Source organism: Euprymna scolopes, chromosome 23, assembly GCF_053919585.1.
Source record: "Euprymna scolopes isolate OS-2025 chromosome 23, ASM5391958v1, whole genome shotgun sequence".
Classification (NCBI taxonomy): Eukaryota; Metazoa; Mollusca; class Cephalopoda; order Sepiida; family Sepiolidae; genus Euprymna; species Euprymna scolopes.
Genome location: NC_136504.1, coordinates 12,364,565 through 12,389,681, shown reverse-complemented (window position 1 = coordinate 12,389,681; position 25,117 = coordinate 12,364,565). Strand labels below are relative to the sequence as shown.

The 25,117-nt window shown below is 31.1% G+C and overlaps 1 protein-coding gene across 7 annotated transcripts in view; it reads left to right on the top strand.

Annotated features, from left to right (window-relative positions):
* Nucleotides 1-25,117, top strand: part of LOC145245758 (uncharacterized) — a 315,536-nt gene that overhangs the window by 25,969 nt on the left and 264,450 nt on the right. For all 7 annotated transcript variants that reach the window (XM_080107360.1, XM_080107362.1, XM_080107361.1 and 4 more), the window contains exon 2: nucleotides 12,657-12,819. The gene's annotated coding sequence lies outside the window, so the exon portion shown is untranslated. The remainder of the gene's footprint in view (nucleotides 1-12,656; nucleotides 12,820-25,117) is intronic.

Below are 25,117 nucleotides of genomic sequence, written 5' to 3'. Positions count from 1 at the left end.
GTGATACTATGGACGCCCCCCCCCTTAAATGTTAGGAATTTAAAAAAAAATGATGAAAAAAATATAACACAAAAAAGAAGGGAATAAGTTTATCAACAGAACAAAGGTATAGGAAGTTGTTCACAAAGGCACACAAAAGAAGCTAAAATAGGATTGTTAATCAAGATGTGGCAGTTATTGGGACAATCAGACAATAGAGGTCAATATATTTAGAGTTAGTTTAAGACTCAAGCTCAGATAACAGTTAAGGACAGTTTTAAGTTTGGAACTTAATTGGGAATGCAAGTTGTGGCTTGAAGCAAATTGAGATGAGTCGACGGCAACTGATGAACACAACCTTGACAGAAGATGTAAATGTGGGCCTTAACATTTAGAGGGTTGTTTCCTCGTAATGAGATTCCACATACACTCAGTTCAACAGAATGTATCAGTCTTTTGTTTTATTTTTGTTTTTATACTTGTGAACCTGTGCACACCCTCCAGGCAGCTACCAATGTAAGAACGATATAGCCGGAAGAGAATATGAAAGAGAAGTGCACAGCACATAGGCGTTTGTTGTCAAGCGGTAAAGCACATGGTCCCACTATCTTATCAGACATTAAGTTACTTTGATTTTCTATCCATCAGCATTATTATTCTCTAAGATGTTACTCCTAAATATTCGCTTGATGATAAATAGGTCTATGACAACAATATTCTAATCATTGTTTTGACTCTCGAGTATATATCTGACACAGTTTATCAACCGATAACCACACCACTCTATATAAAAGCATATAAGATATTAATGGATATACACTCGAGTGTCAAACAATGAAAAGAATATGCTGTTGTCCTAGCTCTAATGATAAACCATTTTGTCAGTGCTGAGTAGTTGTATTTGATGTTGCGGCACTTCTGCATTACATGGACGGCGCCATTATTAGGGGTCGATAACTCCAATTTCTTCTTGGTCAAATAATATAACAAATAAATAACAAGATTTTTTTTCCAAACACAAAAATATTGAATAAAATGTATCAATATATAATTGTAAAAATATTTATTGAAAAGTTTGTGTAAGAAAATGATTTTAATAAAACAATTTTTGCATTAAGGCAACATTGATCCCCCCCCCCCCCCCGGAAACATTTTTTTGAATTAAAGTAAAATTGTAACTGTAACAAAATATGGTTTTAATTTTTTTGTGGCGCCTGTTGAAGGGTCAGCAACATATTATAGTTTTAATTCTTAAATTAATAAACAATTTGAATGGAGAGAAGCGCCACCTGGTCACAGTTTAGTAAAAAGCACTAAAAAAAAATGGCACTGTCCATGTAATGCAGACGTGCCGAAGTTGCTCCTAATGACTGCGAGATTACTGAAAATGCACACCTTCACTATCACCCTCATGTTTCTTATATTTGCAAGGACAAAGTTCAGCCATCAATTTTTTTCAGCTTTCTCATTAATAAGGAATAGTATGGCACTTTTTTGGGGGGAAATATCATTATGAAATGAATATTAAAATTTGAAATTTAGCAAAGACAAAACGAATGATATGCTTCTTTTTTTTTTCCTTAAAAGAAACATTTAAAGATATGAAGCAAGCTTTCGCCCTCTTCAAAGCTTTTTCAAGTGATTTCTTTTTGTTAATCCATATCTTTTCCTCTTGGAGATGTAAAAATCTCTCTGGTTTGTCGTCTATTGGGACATTAAATTGGACAGTTTTAAGTCTCTTCAAGTAAAAGTCTCGTCAATGTCTCATCTACTTTAATAATATTTTCGTTCCCTTAAGGATCAATTATCAAATACTAAAGCAACACTCTGAAACCTCTTAGAATGTTGGTATTTGAACAATTGCGTTTTTATCAATCCTATATAGTCAGGATGTAGTATCGCAACCTGAAATAGCCTGAAGTAGCAGTAAACTTTCATCTACTTTAACTACAAATAGGTCTACATCACCACTAAGATGATATACACTCACCCTAGCCTTTTGAAGTTGAACTCACAGGGAAAAAAATAAAAGCTTGTTTGTAGCTGTTACTCAAAAAGAACACTTCTTCATGGTCAGCTAATTATTTTCATGAGGTAACCATTCTTACATCTAATTTGGGTTGTATTTTTAATAGAAACATTGAGGTATTTTCCATTGAATACAACTGTAGCATTTTAACTACAGCAGTGTAGTAAAGGTTAGTGGTGGAAATTGGGTATAATTTGATTATTTAAGGGGATGTCTCACCAAGAACTTGTTTACATTGGATTTGAAGACGACCGTATTGTAGTCAGCTGGAAAGCAGACCAGTAGAACAGTTTCACAGGTGGGAAGTTCTAGAAAAGAAGTTTTGTTCATGGAATTTTCATTTTGATTTAGGCACAGATAGAAAGTAAAGGACATTGTTCATAGTGGTTGTAGTTAAACGAGTGTTTTTTTGTGAAAGTTTGACAGAGTGGGATCATAGATTCCAGCTACCATGAAAATAACGATAGAGTAGGGACCGGTTCACAAAATTTGCAGGGAAAAGAAAAGTGCATTAGGTTTAAAGTCAGTTTTTAACTCTATGGTCTTTGAGCAGTTCCTGCCCAGATGTGGCAATAGTACTCCATTTTAAGACATATCTGGCTCTTATACAAGTAGAGAATTGCATCAGGAGTGAGATACCTTCTGGAACGGTAGAATGACGCAACCATTTTTCTAGTGATTTTGGCAACAGATTTGATATAGGTCTTCCATTTGAGATAAGGAGTGAAAGTCAGACCCAGAAGCTTGTCAAAGCAAGGAGCTTCTTTGAGATGAGAACCATTCATATCAGTTGGCGCCAAGTGGTGATCAGAGCATTTATAATGAAAAGATAGAAGCTTGGTTTTTGGTGCATTAACATTAACCAGCTACCTTTTATCCCATTGTACCACATCCTCAAGGTTGGAGGAGAGAGACTCAGAGAGATCTTGATCATTGTTGGTCTTTAAAGTGTTGCCATAGATGGTAGTGTCATCTGCATGTATGTTGACAAATGAACTTAGAATGTGATTTGGGAGATCATTGATGAAGATAAGGAAGAACGTTGTGCCAAGGATGGATTCTTGAAGTATGCCAGCATTGAACTTCTACTCATCGATGACTACTTGTAAAATTTATCAGAGAGAAAAAATTTGATAGTTGAGAAGACATTTCCAGATATTCCATGACTGGAAATCTTGTGTAGTAGACCTTTATGCAAAACCCTATCAAATGCTTTTGATATGTCAAGAGCTATTGCTTTAGAGAGGAAATCCCTAGCGATAGATTCACTGATCCTATGTGAAATTAGTCAGTACATCGGCTATAGATCTCGCAGGATGGAAACCAGTGCTTGCCGGTAAGTTGTTTTTGCTGAGGTGGTTGACAATTTCAATCTCTGTCTTTCATCTCTATTTAAAACGTATTTAAGCAACTTACTCATGACACACAGAAGACTAATTAATCTACACTGAGATGCAGAAGACTGATCTCTAGTATTTTTAGGTACTGAGCAAACTAATGAAGTTTTTCAAAGTGTTGGGAAGTATTTCACCTTCAGGCATCGATTGAACAGCTTTGTAAGAATTAGTGCTATTTCCGGTTTCAGCTTTTTGAGTACTATAACTTGAACATTGTGAGGACCAATTGCTTTGCTGGCATCAAGGTCCGTGATGAGTTTGGCAACATCATGAACATGTATGTGGATGTTGCTCAGATTGTTTTCAGTTTTGGGAGGAAATTTGGGAGGTAGCTGGCCTTGATTGTATATGGTTGAGTTTGCTGCAAAAGTTTGTGGCAAATGGTTTGTTTTTGCTACAGTTCTTAAGGTGACCTTAGTTTCAGTGTTTTTAATGTAAAGTTAGTTTTTGTGATAAAAGCACATGGTCTCGCACTTGACAACAGTCGCTGACTCCAATATTGTACTGTGGATTTCTTCTTCGTCTTCTCTTCTGACAGTGTCATCATCTTTCACATATTGATGACTGCCGAGGGTGGTGCATTGTCGCAAAGTATAAAAAAATAAAATAAAACACTAACGTGGACACATTCTGTAAATATCAGTCGCACCCTGCATGTGTGTGACACCATCGGATCTCTGAATGCTAAGGTTCACATATATATCTAATGTCAAGGTTGTGTTCATCAGTTGATTTATCAATTCATTTTCCATCTCCGAGCTTCTGTGTCTAACTCACAGTTGTTGTCAACCATAACTGTCGTCAGCTGTTGCAAACCCAAGACTGTCCTCAACAGTTCCTGTCACAAAATCCATGGCTTACTTAAAACTACACATAAAAATAACTCTAAAATATATATCCTGTCCTTTTCTTCCCATTCACTGCCACACCTTGACCAACAACTTCATGTCAGTTTCCTTTTGTGTGACTTGAGAACAACTTCCTATTTTTCTATTGTTCTGTTGGTAAATCCATTTCTCCTTTTGTCATACTTCTTTTTCTCTTTCTCCCCTACTTTCCAACACTTGCCGTGGGGAACGCTAACAGTATCGCATTTTTGTTTTTTTAAGAATGTACTTAAAGTTTGGGTTTGTCATTTTCGTTCATGAAACCCTTCTTTTCAAAGAGGGACGTGTGAATTCAGCTTGTATTGAAAGTTAGTATTGGTGGCCCTTTGATAGTGAAAATAGCAATTAGTTTTTGAAACAAAAATATGGATTCCATACTAATCCATACTAACCTTTTCAACATTAATACATATATACTAGATGTACCCGGTGTTGCCCAGTATTAAATGTAATGTTAAATTCCTTTAAAAATAATGAAGTAAAAAAAAACAAAAAAACTGAGACATGTGCATGCAAGTATTATGTTTTTTTCTAAACAGTTTAGTTCTTGTAAGTTTAAAAAAAAAAGGGCTTGAGCTGCTACTGAAACCAAAATCTAAAGTCAGTGAGTCAAGTACAATAACCATTACACCAACTTGCCAAGATCTTTAAAAAGTGTTTTCAAACTTTGTGAAAAACTTGACAAACAGATAAAATTCTGATGACTTTTTCAATTTTGACCCCTTAGTAGCCCTTTGTTGGATACAAACCAATGAAACTTTTTCCATATGTCTGAATACTCTCTATACTAAATTTCAAGTCTGTAGATTAAAAATTTGTTGAGTATATAGATTGAGAAGTGTTTTCACACACATTATCACTTACATATACTAGTGGGGGTGCCCAGTGTTGCCCAGGTGTTTGGAGGGGGAAAAAAGTGTTAGTAGGCAAGCAGGCTCGAACCTGTGGCGCGAAGGCGGAAAAGAAAATGAAAGAAAAGCTGACATCTTACTGCTATGCTATGATGCGAGAGAAAGCGAAAAAGTTTTCAAATTTATCAATGTCAATAAAAAAGTTGACTTGAATAAGTCAAGAAGCACGCAGGCGCAGAAATGAACGTTGGCTGAAGGCCAGTTAAGCTTTCAGCTTTCTGCCGTATTTTGCTTCCTCATGATGTTGGGGAAAACCAGCTCCCCACAAAAAGGGGAGCTCTCCAAATGAATAGCAATTGTCTGATATCTGATATGAAGGGTTTCCCCAACATTGATCAAAGCTAATCGCTTTTCTGGAGGTCCTGGCCGGAAAGCCAGGCGATCCACTTTACTTTGATTAGTTTTGGTTAAGGAGGGAATAGAGGGAATTTTTTAAAAATCGAGCCAAATAAATGTAGAGACGACGTCGTTTCGCAAATCATAGATATTATAATCTAGGAAGTATAAGGAAAGTTTTAAATAAATGTAACCTCACCGAGAAGCCCAACGAAAAAAGCCCTTCTTAGATATACAAAAACGTGCGGCCGTTTTGCATTATATATATACTAGCAGGGGAGGGGGGTATCCGGCGTTGCCCAGGTGTTTGTAGGCGTGTGTTTTTGGGTAAATGAAAAGAAAAATCGTTTGTTGTTTTAAAAAAAAACAAAGCCTTGACGCACAGTTGGAAAATAGTAAAGTGTGAAAAAAAAACGTACGACCTGGCAAGTGCCCGTTTTTAACGAGTTAATGACGTGAACTTTGAGTGCGGGACAGTGTTTTATTTACCGCAAGTCTGTTGGCTTCTATTTTTTATACGAAAAAGCTTAATGCACATGCGGCGATCGTAAGCAATAGCTATTGAGCAGTTAACATTTTCTGCGAGACAGTTTTTAATGAGGTCAATAACACCGTTTGTTTTTACCTAACTTTGGGGAAAACCAGCTCCCTGTTTATTAGGGGGAGTGTCTCGTCTCGAAATGAAAGCAACTGTCTGATATGACAAAGCCAATATTGACCAAACGTTACATCGGTTTCTAGAGACAACTGGCCGTGTGCCAGTGATTCGAATCGAGTTTCGCTTTTATTATACAAGAAAGACAAATGTACACGTGCCGATCCGAAAATGTTGAATATTTAACATTTCAAAGTCGGGCAAATTAAATAGAGAGGCGACCACCGTTGTTAAGTCGTAGATATTATCATTTAGACGTGATATAAAAAGTTTTAAAAATGAGCGATGGCCTCGAGAATCCGCCGGAAAAAAGCCTTTTGAAGACATACACAAAAAGCGAGCATACATACATACACACATTTTCGCTTTTATATATATAGATATCCTAGGGTTTGTTCTCATGGAAACTGCCGTATCTTGTGATAGAAATCAAATACGACTTTGATAATCATCACATTGATAACTGATTCAATCAGCTCATATTCTTTTTAGGTATTCAAATCATTGATAATTTCATGAGGTGATAGTCATAAGCAGGGTTGTGGAGTTGGAAAGTATAAAATCTGACTTCAACTCCTTGAATTTTAAAATACCAACTCCAATTCCTTATTTTATTCTTCCAATATTCAAACTATTAATGCTCCAGAGATTAAACAATTTAACTTTGACTCCTAGCACTCTTATGAATCCAACTCCACAATCCTGGTAACTAGATGCATTCTGAAGACAAAATGGTAACATTCTTGGGTGTAAAAGAGACTTTTATGGCTATCATGTTTTTTTTTATCATCCTGGTCATCAAACCCCTTTCATTGTTGAGGTTCTTAGATGCTAGAAAGCCTTCTACTCTAATAGTTTCTTCATGCAGATTTCTAGACTTTGGAATTCTCCTGTTTCAAGCTTTCCTAACTGTACTGATCTGTGAACGTTTAAATGTAATGTGAACAGATATCTCACTGCTCAACTCCCCACAGTCTCATGTTAAACACAATCCCAAAAACTTGTTTGAAATGAAAAAAAGTAAAAAAAAAAAAAAAAAATCACATTTTGCACAAATTTATCATCTTTAGTATGACTGTTCAAGTAATTTAAAGACTAAATGGTAGGGTTGGGATGATTAATTGAAATCAGGAATCGGAAAAATCAGAAATTTGGGGGGAATCTGCATCGGAATTCTAAATATTATTGTCTATTTTCCAATGTCAAAAACGATTCCTTTAATTATCTTTTTCTTTTTATTTGATTTTGTTTAAAACAAAATCTTCCACTGCTGGTAAGTAATGGTGAAATAATAAATATATTTTGATTTTAAGCTATCAGTAAAATTAAATCGATAGATCCCCTGCCCCTCCCACAAGAGTATTTTTTACGTTTGAGAAAGTATCTGCACGTTTAAAATGTGTTTTTATGGTAATCAGGAAAAATAACAATTTTAAACTTAAATATTTAGAGATGTATAAAGAATCGGAATTGATAATTGTATCAGAATCGGGGGGAAAATATTGGAATCGTCCCATCACTACTAAATGGTAAAACAGAATGTGCAAGTTCTCATTTCATTTGAAATGGCTGATCAATTTATCATTGCTGTGAAACTGTGTTCAGTGTGTACAGCCTCAAACATGGTCTGCATGGTTGATGTTTGCATGATAAATCCAACTGCACCAAGAACACATTTCTTGATTTCGCTATCATTTTGACTTTTCTTTATCAACATAGAATGTTTGATCAAATGTAGGTACCACCCATAATGTAGTTTGCAGACTGTTTACTTCCAAAGTAATAAATAATGACTTTCAAATCTATGAGAAAAACGGGACGTGTTAGGTTATTGATTGCAGTTTAGATTGGTCAAATCTGAAAAAAAGTATGTTTGTAAAAAGAGTTAAATTTTAAAACATAGACAAAATCCAAAAGCACTTTCTAACTGCTTTCTCTTTCTTTCTCTCTCTCTCTCTCCCTCTCTCTCTCTCTCTACCTACCTACTTAAGGGTTAAATACTATTTTGTTGTTACTCTTTTTCACCTCAAGACTTCAAAAGTATTTCGGATTGTGTCCAACACGGGACTGGGTAGTTGAGCAGCGAGATGTCTGTTCATATTACATTTAAATTTCTGTATATTAGTACAGCCAAGGAAGCAGGAAATGGGAGGGGAGGTTTCCAAAGTCTGGCTGTTCGAGGAAAGAAACTGTTAGAATAGAAATCTTTCCAGCATCGAGGGATCTCAACAGCGAAGGGATTGGATTTTGCTACTTGTCAGGTTAGTATTACCACTTGTGGTGATATTTTCATTTGTTGATGTAAATAATGGACTGCATTGAATTTTATAGTTTTATTACTTTTGACTTCAGAGAATGATATACACTGGAGGTAGTTGGGGGGGGGGCAAATAACATCTAAAATAACATCTACCAGCTGAAGGTGAGAATGACAAACAGAAAATTAGTAAAAGATGAATCACTTGATAAAGTAATCTTATATTACAACTAATTAAAATAGTAGAATTTTTTTTTTAAACATAACTCAATCTCAGAACTAAATATTTTAGAGTGTATTTTATGTTAGAGTATCATAGAAAACTTTTTGGAAAGAAACATTGATGCTTGTCCAATATAGCTGACTTACGTTACTGTTTGATGTACCCACTCTATAATGGCAGTTTTGGAATTAAATGTCAAGTACTAACTCAAAAAGGTGCCAAGAGATCCGAATTGTTGGTGTTACTATCTAGGAGGAATTGAAACAAGAGTTTTTGTGGTTTTGAAACTGAAGATTATTTCTGATCACTTCTTTCAATCGTGGTATGAAAGATGTGACTAATGCCAACATTCCGATCTGATGAATGATGTTCTCAAGGCTTTGTGGTGTGTATTGGCAGCAATTTACTGTATCAAATCAAATTGGCAAAAATAGAAAAGTGCAACAAGCTCTGTGAAAAGATGTGTACATCTATATATCCTCTGAATGTTTATTCAAAGCAACTTTAAACGTGAATATGGTAGCTAGTGTCACTACCTCCACTTTTGGTAGACTTAAGTATTTAAAAAAAAAAAGTTTTTTGTAAACAACGTCAGTTCCTTGATACATATTTGCACGTTATTCATAATAAAACGTTTCATTGCAGGATGATTCGAAGCCATGTTTATTCATTGAGTCTACCAAGATCAAATTTCTCTCTTGTATTGAAATTGTAAACGTTATATTTGATAAAGTATGAGGCAGAAACTTGGCAAGTTTTGATTCCTAACAGCATGAAGGAGATTTTCTGAGAAAAAAAAAAAAAAAAAGCATCAACACCGTTTTTGAAACTTATTAAATAAGTTGAAATATATAGTGGACATTATCATGAATATAAATCATTTCCGGTTCTTAGACTATGTTAGACCTATATTTTATTAGTAGGCATCTTTAATCCTACAAAATAATGTTCTTAAACATTTGAAGGGGGGTGACCGTAGCATTATAAGGATGTCACAGTCAATCTTGGTTGCCATCTTGGAAATCCTATCCTTCACTAATTGGATTGTGATCAACTTTTGATATATTACCATGCATGTTTAATTCTGTTGAGATTTGTTGTGAAACATTATGTTTACTAAATTAGTCTTGGAGTAATTGGCATTATAATTTATTATATTATGATTATAATTCATTATAATTAAAAAATATATGGCCCCCAAGAAGGTGACCAAATCCATTAAAATGCCAATTACTTCCAGACTAATTAGTGAATATAATGTTTCCCAACAAAGTACAAGGTGGAAGCCTGAGTTGTGCAATCTGAACTTTTAGCATGAGTCTGAGTCCAACATTTTAATTTCGGAAGAATCAACAGAAAGTTTGAATATTGGAAGATAACGAGTTGGGGTTGGATATTTTCAAATTTTGGGAATTCTCTGTCAGATTGTATACTTTTAACTCCACCACTTTAGTTGAAACTGAATTGTTTTTGTATGCAACATAATGAAATCATAAAAATCGTCTTATTAGCATTTAGTTCCAAATTAAATGTGAATGCACCTGAATTAAAAAGCAATTAAAAATTTGTCTCTGCTAATAATTGTCCATTAAAATAGTCTGTTTTCTATAGATTTAAATCGGTATGAAATGTATTTCTGGTACCGATTAAGTAAACTAACTAGTTAACTGTTAAGTAAAATTAGTTATAAATGTAACGTGCTGTAGTTTGAAAATATGAAGAACAATACAAATGCATGAATTGAATATTTAATTTTCGTCTGTTTCAATGTAATCTATATTTATTAATCGTCTGATCATGTGAAAAATTATGTTTGCTTTGTTCATGACACAATCTAAAAACTAAGGGATTCATGTTTGTTTCTTAAAAAATCACATTTTGATGTATTTCACTTGAAAGGCAAAGATGCAAATATTTCAACTTATTTTTTTACCTTTTCTCTAGGAACAAAGTGTATCTGTGTTACATTTTCAATAAAAAATAAAAGTTCTCCATACATGGGGTGTTTATACATGGGCTCCTTTTTCCGCTTCTTTGTGGTTGTTTTTTTTTTTGGTTTGTCAGCACCATTTCATCTAATTGCTATCAAAGTAAACTTTGTTTTTATGTAGAAAGTAATGCCTTCACGGTAACATATCGCCTTAGATTATCAATTTTTCTACATTATTGGCCAACTGCCAGATTTGACTTATGATGAAATGCACTAAGTGTGACCTTTGTTAAAATCCACACTAGCAAACTTAGTCACTATTAGCATAGAATCTCTAATATGTAACATTTTTTTTTTTGATGTTACACTTAATTTAGTTCTTGGTCAGTAAAGGAGAATTTTTTCTTGAGGCATTTTTTAGTTTTGTTCAAGTCTATAGTTCCCCTTCTCGGGAAGCTGGATATTCCTCACATAAAAAACTGCCCTTGTGTCTAACTTTGCTCTCGTGGGGAGCTAAGTAAGAACATTTCAGCTTAAGAATTTGTGTGTGTGAAGAGACAGATTAACTTTTAACTAATAACTCGTATTCTAACTTTTTTGCAGTCAAACTCCTTTCTTTTAAGCTAAATCTAACAGCCTAATAGTATGTGTGCATATTAAAACTGTATATGAACCATTATTATTAAACAATATAGTTGTATTAGGTTATTGCAAAAATAATGTCGTTTTTGACGTTTAATTTCAAAATATCATAACTCCTTTCATAATAAACTTTATTAATAGAAATAAGAACCATTAGAATTGACACATTTTTGCCAACAAGAAACAAGCTTATTTATCCCATTAGTATAGAAATCCGAAGTTTGAGAAATGATTAAATCATTGAAGGTCGGTTCGGCATCATCTCGGCTTTTGAAGCATATTTTGCGCAGGAAGTTGTCCAGATGCTTGAAAAAGTGATAATCGGTGTGCGAGAGATGCTGTCAATATGGCTAATAAGGCAGTCTCATAGCCCAATTTGTTCAGCTTCTGCAGGGTCAGTTGAGCAACATGCGATCGAGCGTTGTCATGGAGGAGAATTGGTTCCTTCATATTGACCTAATCTCAGGCACATATGTTGGAGCTTCTGATGCATTTCGTGAATTTGTCGGGTGTACTTTTCAGTCGTAATCATTTCACCCAGATTCAAGAAGCTGAATGGATGAGACTAGGCGCAGGCCATCAAACAGTCACTATAACCTTTTTTTGGTGCAATTTCGCCTTTGGAAAGTGTTGTGGAGTTTCTCTGGCATCCAACCACTGTGCCGAATGTCGCCGATTGTCATAGAGGATCCACTTCTCATTACATGCCACAATCCGCTCAAGAAATGGGTCGTTTTTGTTGCACAGAAGGAGCATAGAAGACCCCTGAAAATGATTATTTTTTATTATCGTTCAATTCATGTGGCACCCATTTATGCAACTTTTTTGACTTCCCTCTTTGCTTTAAATAGCGAATGACTGTTGAGTGGTCCACCTTAAGTTCAACAGCAACTTCTCATGTGGTTTTGTGAGGATCAGCTTCAATTAAAGCTTTCAAATGTTCGTTATCAACCGCAGTTGGTCGGGCGGCTGGCCGTGACCATCTTCATCTTCGAGGCTCTTGTCACCATTTTGAAATTTCTTGAACCACCGTTGTGGCACACATTCATTAGTGGTTCCTGGGCCAAACGCATCATTGATATCATGAGCTGTTTGATTGCCAGCTTTTCAGCTTAGTTTGAACTGGAACAAAAAAATCGTATGGATTTTAATTTTGTCCATGCTGTCGAAAAACCTGCAAAAAAATGAATGAAGAAATTGAGAACAGTAACAAATGCACACGATTCGCTAGAGCGAAAAACGTGCTTTAAAATGATATATAACATGGCTATATATATATCAATGAATTCAGAAATCATATATAAAAATAGCATGTGAGATAACGATATTGTTTTTGCAATAACCTAATATATCAATTATTTTAGAAAATCTGACAAAATGACTTTATTTTATTTTCATTTTATTTTCAAGGAATGTGCACAGCTAAATATTCAATGACTCTGCCGAGATGGATGGAGTCAGCTGTAAGTCCAGGAAAACACGACGGACATGTGTCCGTTTTTTTACACAGCGTCTAGTACAACATTAATAACAATATTAAAAAGGAGTTTCTGGACACTTTACAAGATTAAAGGTAAGAGAAAGAATCCTAACTCTTGCTCCATTTGATTGTTTGTAAAAAAATGATTGTAATAAATATTTTCTTATTCAACTAATAATAAAATAATGATTGTAATAAATAATTTCTTATTCAAGTAATAATAAAATAATGATTGTAATTAATATTTTCTTATTCAACTAATAAAATAATGATTGTAATATTTTCTTAATCAACTAATAATAAAATAATGATTGAAAAAAACATTTTCTTATTCAACTAATAAAATAATGATTGTAATATTTTCTTATTCAACTAATAATAAAATAATGATTGTAATAAATATTTTCTTATTCAACTAATAATAAAATAATGATTGTAATAAAAATGTTCTTATTCAACTAATAATAAAATAATGATTGTAATATTTTCTTAATCAACTAATAATAAAATAATGATTTAATAAATATTTTCTTATTCAACTAATAAAATAATGATTGTAATAAATATTTTCTTATTTAACTAATAATAAAATAATGATTGTAATAAATATTTTCTTCTTTAACTAATAATAAAATAATGATTGTAATAAATATTTTCTTAATCAACTAATAATAAAATAATGATTTAATAAATATTTTCTTATTCAACTAATAAAATAATGATTGTAATAAATATTTTCTTAATCAACTAATAATAAAATAATGATTGTAATGAATATTTTCTTAATCAACTAATAATAAAATAATGATTGTAATAAATATTTTCTTAATCAACTAATAATAAAATAATGATTGTAATAAATATTTTCTTCTTTAACTAATAATAAAATAATGATTGTAATGAATATTTTCTTATTCAACTAATAATAAAATAATGATTGTAATAAATATTTTCTTCTTTAACTAATAATAAAATAATGATTGTAATGAATATTTTCTTATTCAACTAATAATAAAATAATGATTGTAATAAATATTTTCTTAATCAACTAATAATAAAATAATGATTGTAATAAATATTTTCTTCTTTAACTAATAATAAAATAATGATTGTAATGAATATTTTCTTAATCAACTAATAATAAAATAATGATTGTAATAAATATTTTCTTATTCAACTAATAATAAAATAATGATTGTAATAAATATTTTCTTATTCATCAAATAATAAAATAATGATTGTAATAAATATTTTCTTATTCAACTGATAATAAAATAATGATTGTAATAAATATTTTCTTAATCAACTAATAATAAAATAATGATTGTAATATTTTCTTAATCAACTAATAATAAAATAATGATTGTAATAAATATTTTCTTAATCAACTAATAATAAAATAATGATTGTAATATTTTCTTAATCAACTAATAATAAAATAATGATTGTAATAAATATTTTCTTATTCAACTAATAATAAAATAATGATTGTAATAAATATTTTCTTAATCAACTAATAATAAAATAATGATTGTAATAAATATTTTCTTAATCAACTAATAATAAAATAATGATTGTAATAAATATTTTCTTATTCATCAAATAATAAAATAATGATTGTAATAAATATTTTCTTAATCAACTAATAATAAAATAATGATTGTAATAAATATTTTCTTAATCAACTAATAATAAAATAATGATTGTAATAAATATTTTCTTATTCAACTAATAATAAAATAATGATTGTAATAAATATTTTCTTATTCAACTAATAATAAAATAATGATTGTAAAAAACATTTTCTTATTCAACTAATAAAATAATGATTGTAATAAATATTTTCTTATTCAACTAATAAAATAATGATTGTAATAAATATTTTCTTAATCAACTAATAATAAAATAATGATTGTAATAAATATTTTCTTAATCAACTAATAATAAAATAATGATTGTAATAAATATTTTCTTATTTAACTAATAATAAAATAATGATTGTAATAAATATTTTCTTATTCAACTAATAAAATAATGATTGTAATAAATATTTTCTTATTCAACTAATAAAATAATGATTGTAATAAATATTTTCTTATTCAACTAATAAAATAATGATTGTAATAAATATTTTCTTAATCAACTAATAATAAAATAATGATTGTAATAAATATTTTCTTATTTAACTAATAATAAAATAATGATTGTAATAAATATTTTCTTATTCACTTAATCAACAATTCCCCCACTAACCAACAATCACGAGGTTCTTTGCTCAGCAACCGAGAAGGCTAACCTGGTTGCCAGTCGGTTTGCCTCAAACTCCACACTGGACCCTCTAAACCACCCCTACCTCAATTTCCTATGCGGAGAGATGCCACGCTAGACGATCTGATAATCACCCCTGCTCAGGTGCATGCTATCATAAAAAACCTTGACACTTAAAAAGCATGTGGACCCGACCTCATCCCAGCTGTGCTATTAAAAAAGTGCTCAGCCGAAGTAGCTCCAGTTCTCTCCAAACTCTACAACAAATGCCTTAATGAATCTTGCTTTCCGGGCTGTTGGAAAATTGCTTCTGTGGTACCAGTATTCAAGAATTCTGGCGAAAGAACTGACCCATTAAATTATCGCCCTATTAGCCTCCTCCCACTTTTTGCCAAAATATTTGAGACCTTAATTAACCATGCTCTAGTTCAGCACCTTACAGATGCTAAACTTCTGACCGACCATCAATATGGATTTAGACAAGCCCGTTCCACGGCAGACATCCTCACTGTAATCTCTGAACGCATATACCATTCACTGGACAAAGCGGGAGAGGGCAGAGCGGTAGCTCTAGATATATCTAAGGCTTTTGACAGGGTATGGCATGAGTCTCCTCAGGAAGATTAGATCTTACGGTATCACTGGTAGAATACTTAACATAATTAAATCCTTCTTAGATAAGAGAAAAATCCAGGTTGTCCTCGACGGTCGTACATCTTAACAATATGATATAAATGCGGGAGTGCCCCAGGGATCTATCCTTGGACCTCTGCTGTTCCTGATATTCATAAATGACCTCCCCGACAAAATTGCCTCTGAGATGGGTATATATGCTGATGACACCACACTCTATAGCAGGCACGACAGGAAAACAAATGAACATATATCTAAAGTAATGGCAGAAACACTAGAGGATGACCTCCAATCAGTAGTGGAATGGGGACAAAAATGGATGGTCACGTTCAATGCCGCCAAGACAAAACTGGTTTCATTCAATAATTACAAGAAACCTTCTCTACCACCTATAGCAATGACCAACAACTCTTTATCTGAGAGTACGTTTCTCAAGCTCCTTGGCCTAACGTTCACAGGAAACATGAGTTGGAACAATTACATCGAGGGCATTGCCAGGGCCACTGCGAGGAAGGTGGGCTCTCTCTACCGTGCTAGAAAATTTCTAACAACCGAAAGTATCCTGTACCTCTATAAGGCCACTATTCGCCCATGTATGGAGTATTGCTGTCATATTTGGGCTGGTGCATCGGCTACTAGTCTCTCGCCCCTTGACAGGGTTCAAAAGAGAGTCGCAAATCTGATAGGCCCTAAACTGGCATCTAAGCTTCAGCCTCTGTCCCATCGTCGAAATGTTGCATCCCTCTGCCTGTTCTACAAGTATTATAATGGTGAATGCTCTGATGAACTGCAAGCACTTGTGCCCCCACGACGTGAACACCCTCGACAGACCCGACAAGCTGCAAAATCCCACCCCCACACTGTAGAGATCCCTAGATGTAAAAGATCTTTCTACTCCAGTAGTTTCTTCCCCAGAACTGCTAGACTTCGGAATTCCATTCCAGGTCACTGCTTCCCCAACTGTACTGACATGCATAAGTTCAAGTGCAACGTGAACCAACATCTCGCTGCCCTAATCCCTACATACTACCCCAGTAGATGTTTCCCCTGATAGTAGCCCCCTACACCAAAGTGGAAATGTGCCTTGTTTGGGATGAAAATGTAATAAAAAAAAAAAAATAATAATAATAATAAAATAATGATTGTAATAAATATTTTCGTAATCAACTAATAATAAAATAATGATTTTAATAAATATTTTCTTATTCAACTAATAATAAAATAATGATTATAAAAAACATTTTCTTATTCAACTAATAATAAAATAATGATTGTAATATTTTCTTAATCAACTAATAATAAAATAATGATTGTAATAAATACTTTCTTAATCAACTAATAATAAAATAACGATTATAATAAATATTTTCTTAATCAATTAATAATAAAATAATGATTGTAATATTTTCTTAGTTAACTAATAATAAAATAATGATTGTAATAAATATGTTCTTATTCAACTGATAATAAAATAATGATTGTAATAAATATTTTCTTAGTTAACTAATAATAAAATAATGATTGTAATAAATATTTTCTTAATCAACTAATAATAAAATAATGATTGTAATAAATATTTTCTTAATCAACTGATAATAAAATAATGATTGTAATAAATATTTTCTTAGTTAACTAATAATAAAATAACGATTGTAATAAATATTTTCTTAGTTAACTAATAATAAAATAACGATTGTAATAAATATTTTCTTAATCAACTGATAATAAAATAATGATTGTAATAAATATTTTCTTATTCAACTAATAATAAAATAATGATTGTAATATTTTCTTAGTTAACTAATAATAAAATAATGATTGTAATAAATATTTTCTTAATCAACTGATAATAAAATAATGATTGTAATAAATATTTTCTTAGTTAACTAATAATAAAATAATGATTGTAATAAATATGTTCTTATTCAGCTAATAATAAAATAATGATTGTAATAAATATTTTCTTATTCAACTAATAATAAAATAATGATTGTAATAAATATTTTCTTAATCAACTAATAATAAAATAATGATTGTAATAAATATTTTCTTAATCAACTAATAATAAAATAATGATTGTAATAAATATTTTCTTATTCAACTAATAAAATAATGATTGTAATATTTTCTTAATCAACTAATAATAAAATAATGATTGTAGTTAATATTTTGTTAATCAACTTATAATAAAATAATGATTGTAATAAATATTTTCTTAATCAACTAATAATAAAATAATGATTGTAATAAATATTTTCTTAATCAACTAATAATAAAATAATGATTGTAATAAATATTTTCTTATTCAACTAATAATAAAATAATGATTGTAATAAATATTTTCTTATTCAACTAATAATAAAATAATGATTGTAATAAATATTTTCTTATTCAACTAATAATAAAATAATGATTGTAATAAATATTTTCTTATTCAACTAATAATAAAATAATGATTGTAATAAATATTTTCTTAATCAACTAATAATAAAATAATGATTGTAATAAATATTTTCTTCTTTAACTAATAATAAAATAATGATTGTAATAAATATTTTCTTATTCAACTAATAATAAAATAATGATTGTAATAAATATTTTCTTAATCAACTAATAATAAAATAATGATTGTAATAAATATTTTCTTATTCAACTAATAATAAAATAATGATTGTAATAAATATTTTCTTATTCAACTAATAATAAAATAATGATTGTAATAAATACTTTCTTATTCAACTAATAATAAAATAATGATTGTAATATTTTCTTATTCAACTAATAATAAAATAATGATTGTAATAAATATTTTCTTCTTTAACTAATAATAAAATAATGATTGTAATAAATATTTTCTTAATCAACTAATAATAAAATAATGATTGTAATAAATATTTTCTTATTCAACTAATAATAAAATAATGATTGTAATAAATATTTTCTTATTCAACTAATAATAAAATAATGTTTGTAATATTTTCTTATTCAACTAATAATAAAATAATGATTGTAATAAATATTTTCTTATTCAACTAATAATAAAATAATGATTGTAATAAATATTTTCTTATTCAACTAATAATAAAATAATGATTGTAATAAATATTTTCTTATTCAACTAATAATAAAATAATGATTGTAATAAATATTTTCTTAATCAACTAATAATAAAATAATGATTGTAATAAATATTTTCTTAATCAACTAATAATAAAATAATGATTGTAATAAATATTTTCTTATTCAACTAATAATAAAATAATGATTGTAATAAATATTTTCTTATTCAACTAATAATAAAATAATGATTGTAATAAATATTTTCTTATTCAACTAATAATAAAATAATGATTGTAATAAATATTTTCTTATTCAACTAATAATAAAATAATGATTGTAATAAATATTTTCTTAATCAACTAATAATAAAATAATGTTTGTAATATTTTCTTATTCAACTAATAATAAAATAATGATTGTAATAAATATTTTCTTATTCAACTAATAATAAAATAATGATTGTAATATTTTCTTAATCAACTAATAATAAAATAATGATTGTAATAAATATTTTCTTATTCAACTAATAATAAAATAATGATTGTAATAAATATTTTCTTATTCAACTAATAATAAAATAATGATTGTAATAAATATTTTCTTATTCAACTAATAATAAAATAATGATTGTAATAAATATTTTCTTATTCAACTAATAATAAAATAATGATTGTAATATTTTCTTAATCAACTAATAATAAAATAATGATTGTAATAAATATTTTCTTATTCAACTAATAATAAAATAATGATTGTAATAAATATTTTCTTATTCAACTAATAATAAAATAATGATTGTAATAAATATTTTCTTATTCAACTAATAATAAAATAATGATTGTAATAAATATTTTCTTAATCAACTAATAATAAAATAATGATTGTAATAAACATTTTCTTAATCAATTCACTTGGATCCAATTTATCAAACTTTTTTGCCTCATAAATTTGCTCCAGATGGTTTGATAGTATTGAAATACTCACATCAAATGCCTTTCAACAATTGCTTTTAACTATTTATAGTCAAAAGTGCATGGCTGTCCTCGATCTTCTTCAGCTTATTGGTATGAAATTTCTGAAATCAATTTTGTCCTTTCTGGTCACCTCTTAATCGTCTCCCCATTGTTTGATAAGCAGTAATGAGTTTGAAGTCATTTTTACTTTTAGGTGAATTTTTTTAGTCTGATTATATAAACATCAGAAAAACCTTTAATCATCATTTCGATGATGTTGTCTCATCTAAAGTTCAACAATTTTCTTATGTTAATATAATTTCACTTATAATAGCTTTACATATGAATTGAGCACTTGAAAATATATTGCTTTTTTAGTTCAATACATTTGAACTTATTTTATCTAATTTATAAAACTCACCAGGTCTGTCTTCATATTTTTCAAAGTGCATCTCAGCTGGGACACAAAGTTGTAGAACGGTGCAATTGCATTTTTTGGGGGGACTATTCTTTTATTGGGTTTTTAGCCGGTAAAAGCATCTGCTACATTGTGTGTGTGCGCGTGTGTGTGCCTGTCTGTGTACATTTCCCTACGCAATAACTCAGTCAATTTTCAGTCTACAGACTCAAAATTTAATATACAGGGTATTGAGATTTGGGAAAATCTTTGCAATCCGTTTTCGGCCAGAAATTTGGATGTTAAGGGGTCAAAGTTCAACGATTTGACCTTTGAGAACTCTACCAAACTCCTCCGACAATTTTGGGTCTAAACACTTGAAATTTTAGATATAGGTACCTTGGACATGGATCTAACTTAAAAACTTGATTTGAGCCCAAAAGAATAAATTTTAAGGGGTCATAATAGGCGTCAAAGTTTTAAAAAAATTGACCTCTGCAGTCTCTGCCAAATTACTCAGACAATTTCTGGTCTAAACATTTGAAATTTTGCATAAAGGGTATTCAGAGATGGGCAAGCTTTTTAATTGGTTTGGGTCGAAAATTTGAGCTACCAATATATAAATGTATGTATTTTTGCATGTCTGCCTAAAACTTTTGACAGAGCTGACGGATTTTCACAAGATCAGTATCGTTTGGAAGCTCGAGCCTTCAGATGACAAATACCAAAAAATTGGCTAAAACCATTAATTTCTTCATTCTCAACTCGGCACTTTTCTACAGATGGCGGGGTCGCTTTTTTCGCCAATATTTTCGAAAGTCATCCCCTCTTTTCAATTGTCTAGCCTTAATTTAAACCTACGTCACTTCTGGTTTGGCGGTGGTCGTAACAGCAAAGATGTCATGTTTTTCCCCCGTTCTTTTCCTCCTTCACGGTACGGGTTCGAACCTACCTTCCTACTACCACTTTTTTTTTTTTTTTTTTGTTCAACATACACCTCCAAACACCCGGGCAACACTGGGCTGAAATGCTAGTATATATATCTATAATATAAAGCTGAATGTGTGTGTGTGTGTGTGTGTGTGTGTGTGTGTGTGTGTGGTCATGAATAGGCTCCTATATGGTTGACTATTTTAAAAAACTGATTACATATAATGATAGAAGATGTATTGAGAAACAGGAATGGGTATGTTTGATCCTGCAGAATGGTGGTTCATAAAAATTGTGGGGTCTGCGTTTGCACCTGGTCCACAAAGTATGGAGATAAAAAATTTTAAAATTAAAAAAAAAAACGTTTACAAGTGTTTTTGATATAGATGTACATAAGAATACTTTGATAAGTATGTTTTAACTTAAATAGGAATGGTATAATAAAATTGTGGCATCTGCGTTCGCGCCTGGCCTCCATAGAATGGAAATAGGCACAAACTTTAATAAAGACTTTTCATATCTATCTGTGTAAGTATACTTTGATAATTATGTTTCAGTTTGAAGAAATATGGTATAATAAAATTATGGGGTGTTTGTTCACGCCTAACCTCCATAGAATGGAAATATGCCACAAAGTTTAACAAGGTTTTTTAATATAGATCCACAGAATATTGTGATAAGTGTTTCAGTGTGAACAGGTATGGTATAATAAATTATGGGGTTTATCTATTTTATTTTTACTTTCATCATATTTTGCTTTGGTTTTGATACCCCCCGACTTCGAAGCTATCTCTTTACAACCCTTCCTTTTCATAATCTATCATACTTTAATAAATCAGAGTCCATTTTCTGCAAGTTGTTTTTGAACCCAGTCAACGACGGGTACTTTTGCTAGTATATGTTGCTTGGGCTTTTTCCCTTTCTGCAGTCATAATTGCCAATTATGCTTAACGGTTAACATGGATCAGATGAAATTAGGCTTGAGAGATTTACAATAATCCAGATAATGCTAATTCAACATTTTCAATAGAATAACATCAACATTGTGTAAACTATTTCATCAGTTGATTGTGCTTTTCTAAATTCTGACCAGTAAAACTGTAAAATAAATAAAATAATCATTTGCTACAAATTCTGTTCTTGTCTTTAATTTCTTTTCACTTTTGGAAAATATTTATCTTGCAGTCTTGACTTGTTAGAATTTCAGAGATAATTGTTACCAACAAACATGCAATGTCTATTATATTCAAGAAAAATCTTCTTTTTTTTTTCTTATTTACTAATTTTTCTCTTTGTTCATATAATTTTCTAAATGTTTAATTGTTAAAAAAAAGTCTGATATGCAAACTTGTTTGCTAATACTATAAGTCTATTAATTATTATAATGATGTCCTGTTCTATTTATCTTGTAAATTAAAATTTACCACTAGATATTGTAAATTCCTTATTTAAATCATAAAGAAAGAAAAGATACATTAAATTTTAATGTCGTAAACTAGCCTCTCCTCCATTGAATCCAGTAAGTGAGTTCATCATTAATGCTGGAGTTCCTCATGGATCCATCCTGGACCCAACTCTATTCCTGATCTACATCAATGATCTCCCAAATTATATCCTAAGGTCATTTGTAAACATTTATACTGATGACACTACTATCTCAAAACAAAAAACACAAAAAAAACTAATGTAAGGCAAACGAACGGTGTTAAATGTAAGAATCGAAAAAACAAAAACGAAAAAGAAAACAGAAAAACGAACGTTAAAACTGCTTTAAAAAAACTGAAAAATAAAAACTAAAAAAAAACACATGAAAAATGGCTTAAATAAGCCTGTTTCGATATTAAAATTTTAAAAATCGGTGGGTGGTCGGTCGGGGGTGGGGGTTTAATGAAAACCTAAGAATAAGCGAAGTAAAAAAAAAAAAACAGAAAAATGAACGTTACGTGAAAAATGGCTTAAATAACACTGCTTCAATATTAAAATTTAAAAAATCAAAAAAAAAAATCTCACACCATGATTCGAACCCAAAACATTTAGATAATGACCCAACGCTCTAACCAACTTACCTAACACAACACACATGAAATTCTCTCAGTTCTTCAAATATTTAAACTAAATCAGGTCATGACGTCGTCTGACGCATGCGTGGAACTGATCTCGTCATGAGAGGTTGGTTTTTGTTGCCCCCCCCCCCCCCGTGTAGGAAAGTGTTGATTTCAGGGTGAAAAAATTAACGTTTTTGGCCAATTTTTCGATATTTGTCGGGCGAAGGATGGGGCTTTCATATGAGACCAAATTTGTGAATTTTTGTTCTGTCTGTCGAAAGTTTTTAGCAGACATACATACATTTTCGCTTAGCGAGGGGTACCCAGCGTTGCCCGGGTGTTTGGGGGGGTTAAAAAAAAAAGTATGAGGATCAAACCCGAACCGTTGAGGCAAAGTTGTAAATTAAAGTGTGAAAAAAAAAAACGTGCGATGTTAACCATTGCCCCACCGCAAGATGCTAATGGAAACACGTTTGAATTTATTTAATTAGTTGGATTTAGCAGGTGCACGTTTTAAATGAGGTCAAGTTTTGACTGCGGGATAGTATTCATTTATTGCTGAACGCTTTTTTTTCCCCCCGAAGATGTTATAGGAAAAAGACTAACCCACATGCGGCGAGCGACAAATATTGAATATTTATCTTCCCAAAATCGAGCAAATTAAATAGACAGGCGAGCTTCATTGTTAAGTGTGAGATATTACAATTTGTATGTGATATAAAAAGTTTTAAAAAGTTGTGAACCGACCGACCGCTTCTCTGAAAGAAGCCTTTTGTAGACACACAGAAAAAGCGAACACACACACATACATACATTTTCGCTGTTATATTTATAGATAAATTTATTTTGTTCACATTCAGTATAATTCGGTAATGAGTCCCATTATTTCTTTAACCCAGAGCACTATAACAGAAATTATATAAATCTAATGAGGGTCAATTTCTCATCGTATATCATGTACTGTACAAGATGAAACGATAAATTTGTCACCCTAAAGAAAACAACACTACAGCTTTATTTTTAAAACTTTTGTTGAAAAAATCAATTAAGGTAACTTGATTGTGTAGTAGAGCTGACATCTATTCAATGTAGCTGCCTTCAGTCTCAATCACTGCCTCCATATGGGTACGAAACTGGGACCATGTCTTTTCCACAAGCGTTGACAGGAGCTCAGCGAATACTCGGGGGATGGCGATGATCATACTTACTTTGGTGTTGTGGGAGGTCATGTTGGTGATGTTCTCGATGTATGACCAAACGAAGTAGTCCAGCGAGTTCAGGTCGAGGAAAGAAGAGGGCCAGTGAGAGAAGGGTACAAAGTCGTAGCACTCCTTTTGAAACCAAGCCTGGGTTTCTTTGGACTTCTGGGCTGGTACCGAGTCCTACTGCCACACCCAGAGTGTGCCAGTGGCCACCTGATTGCACTGGGGGATCACCACATCCAGGTACACTTTGGTGTTGACTTTCAAGCCGACTTCGAAAATGTTAGGTGACATGATGTGGCCCTCACTTGAAACCACACCAAAGACCATAATCATAGCTGGAAACTTTGTTTTCATCATCCTGGGCATGTCCTCAAGCATTGGACTGTCCAGATTTGCATTTTGAGGGTGTTGGCAATGGTCTTGTCGTAACTTGGATTAGTAGAGAGCATGAGTTGTACAGCGGTGCATCTCCAATCTCGCTCATGGAACATTGTGTCACTTTCAAACATGATAAAAGACTCCTATCGCTGTTGGGATTTGTACACAACTGGACAACTAGTAGATGGTCTATAAAAAAAAAAAAAGAAAACGGTTTTCATCAGACGGAAATGGAATCATGTTGTCTTTTTTAGGGCAACAATTTTATTGTTCCACTCTGTATAGGGACATGTTAATTACTATGCCAACTTACAACTATCAACTAATAAAACAACAAATACCAAGATTTAGTTTTTGAATATAAAATATACAATATAACACAAAAAATATTTATAGGAATATTCAATTCTCTCTTGATAGCAAACCAACAAAATGACTTCAGTTTAATTTTTCATTTATTTGTAAATAAAGTAAAAATGTTAAGTTCTCATTCTTGTGAATTCGTTTTTATTTTTGAATACA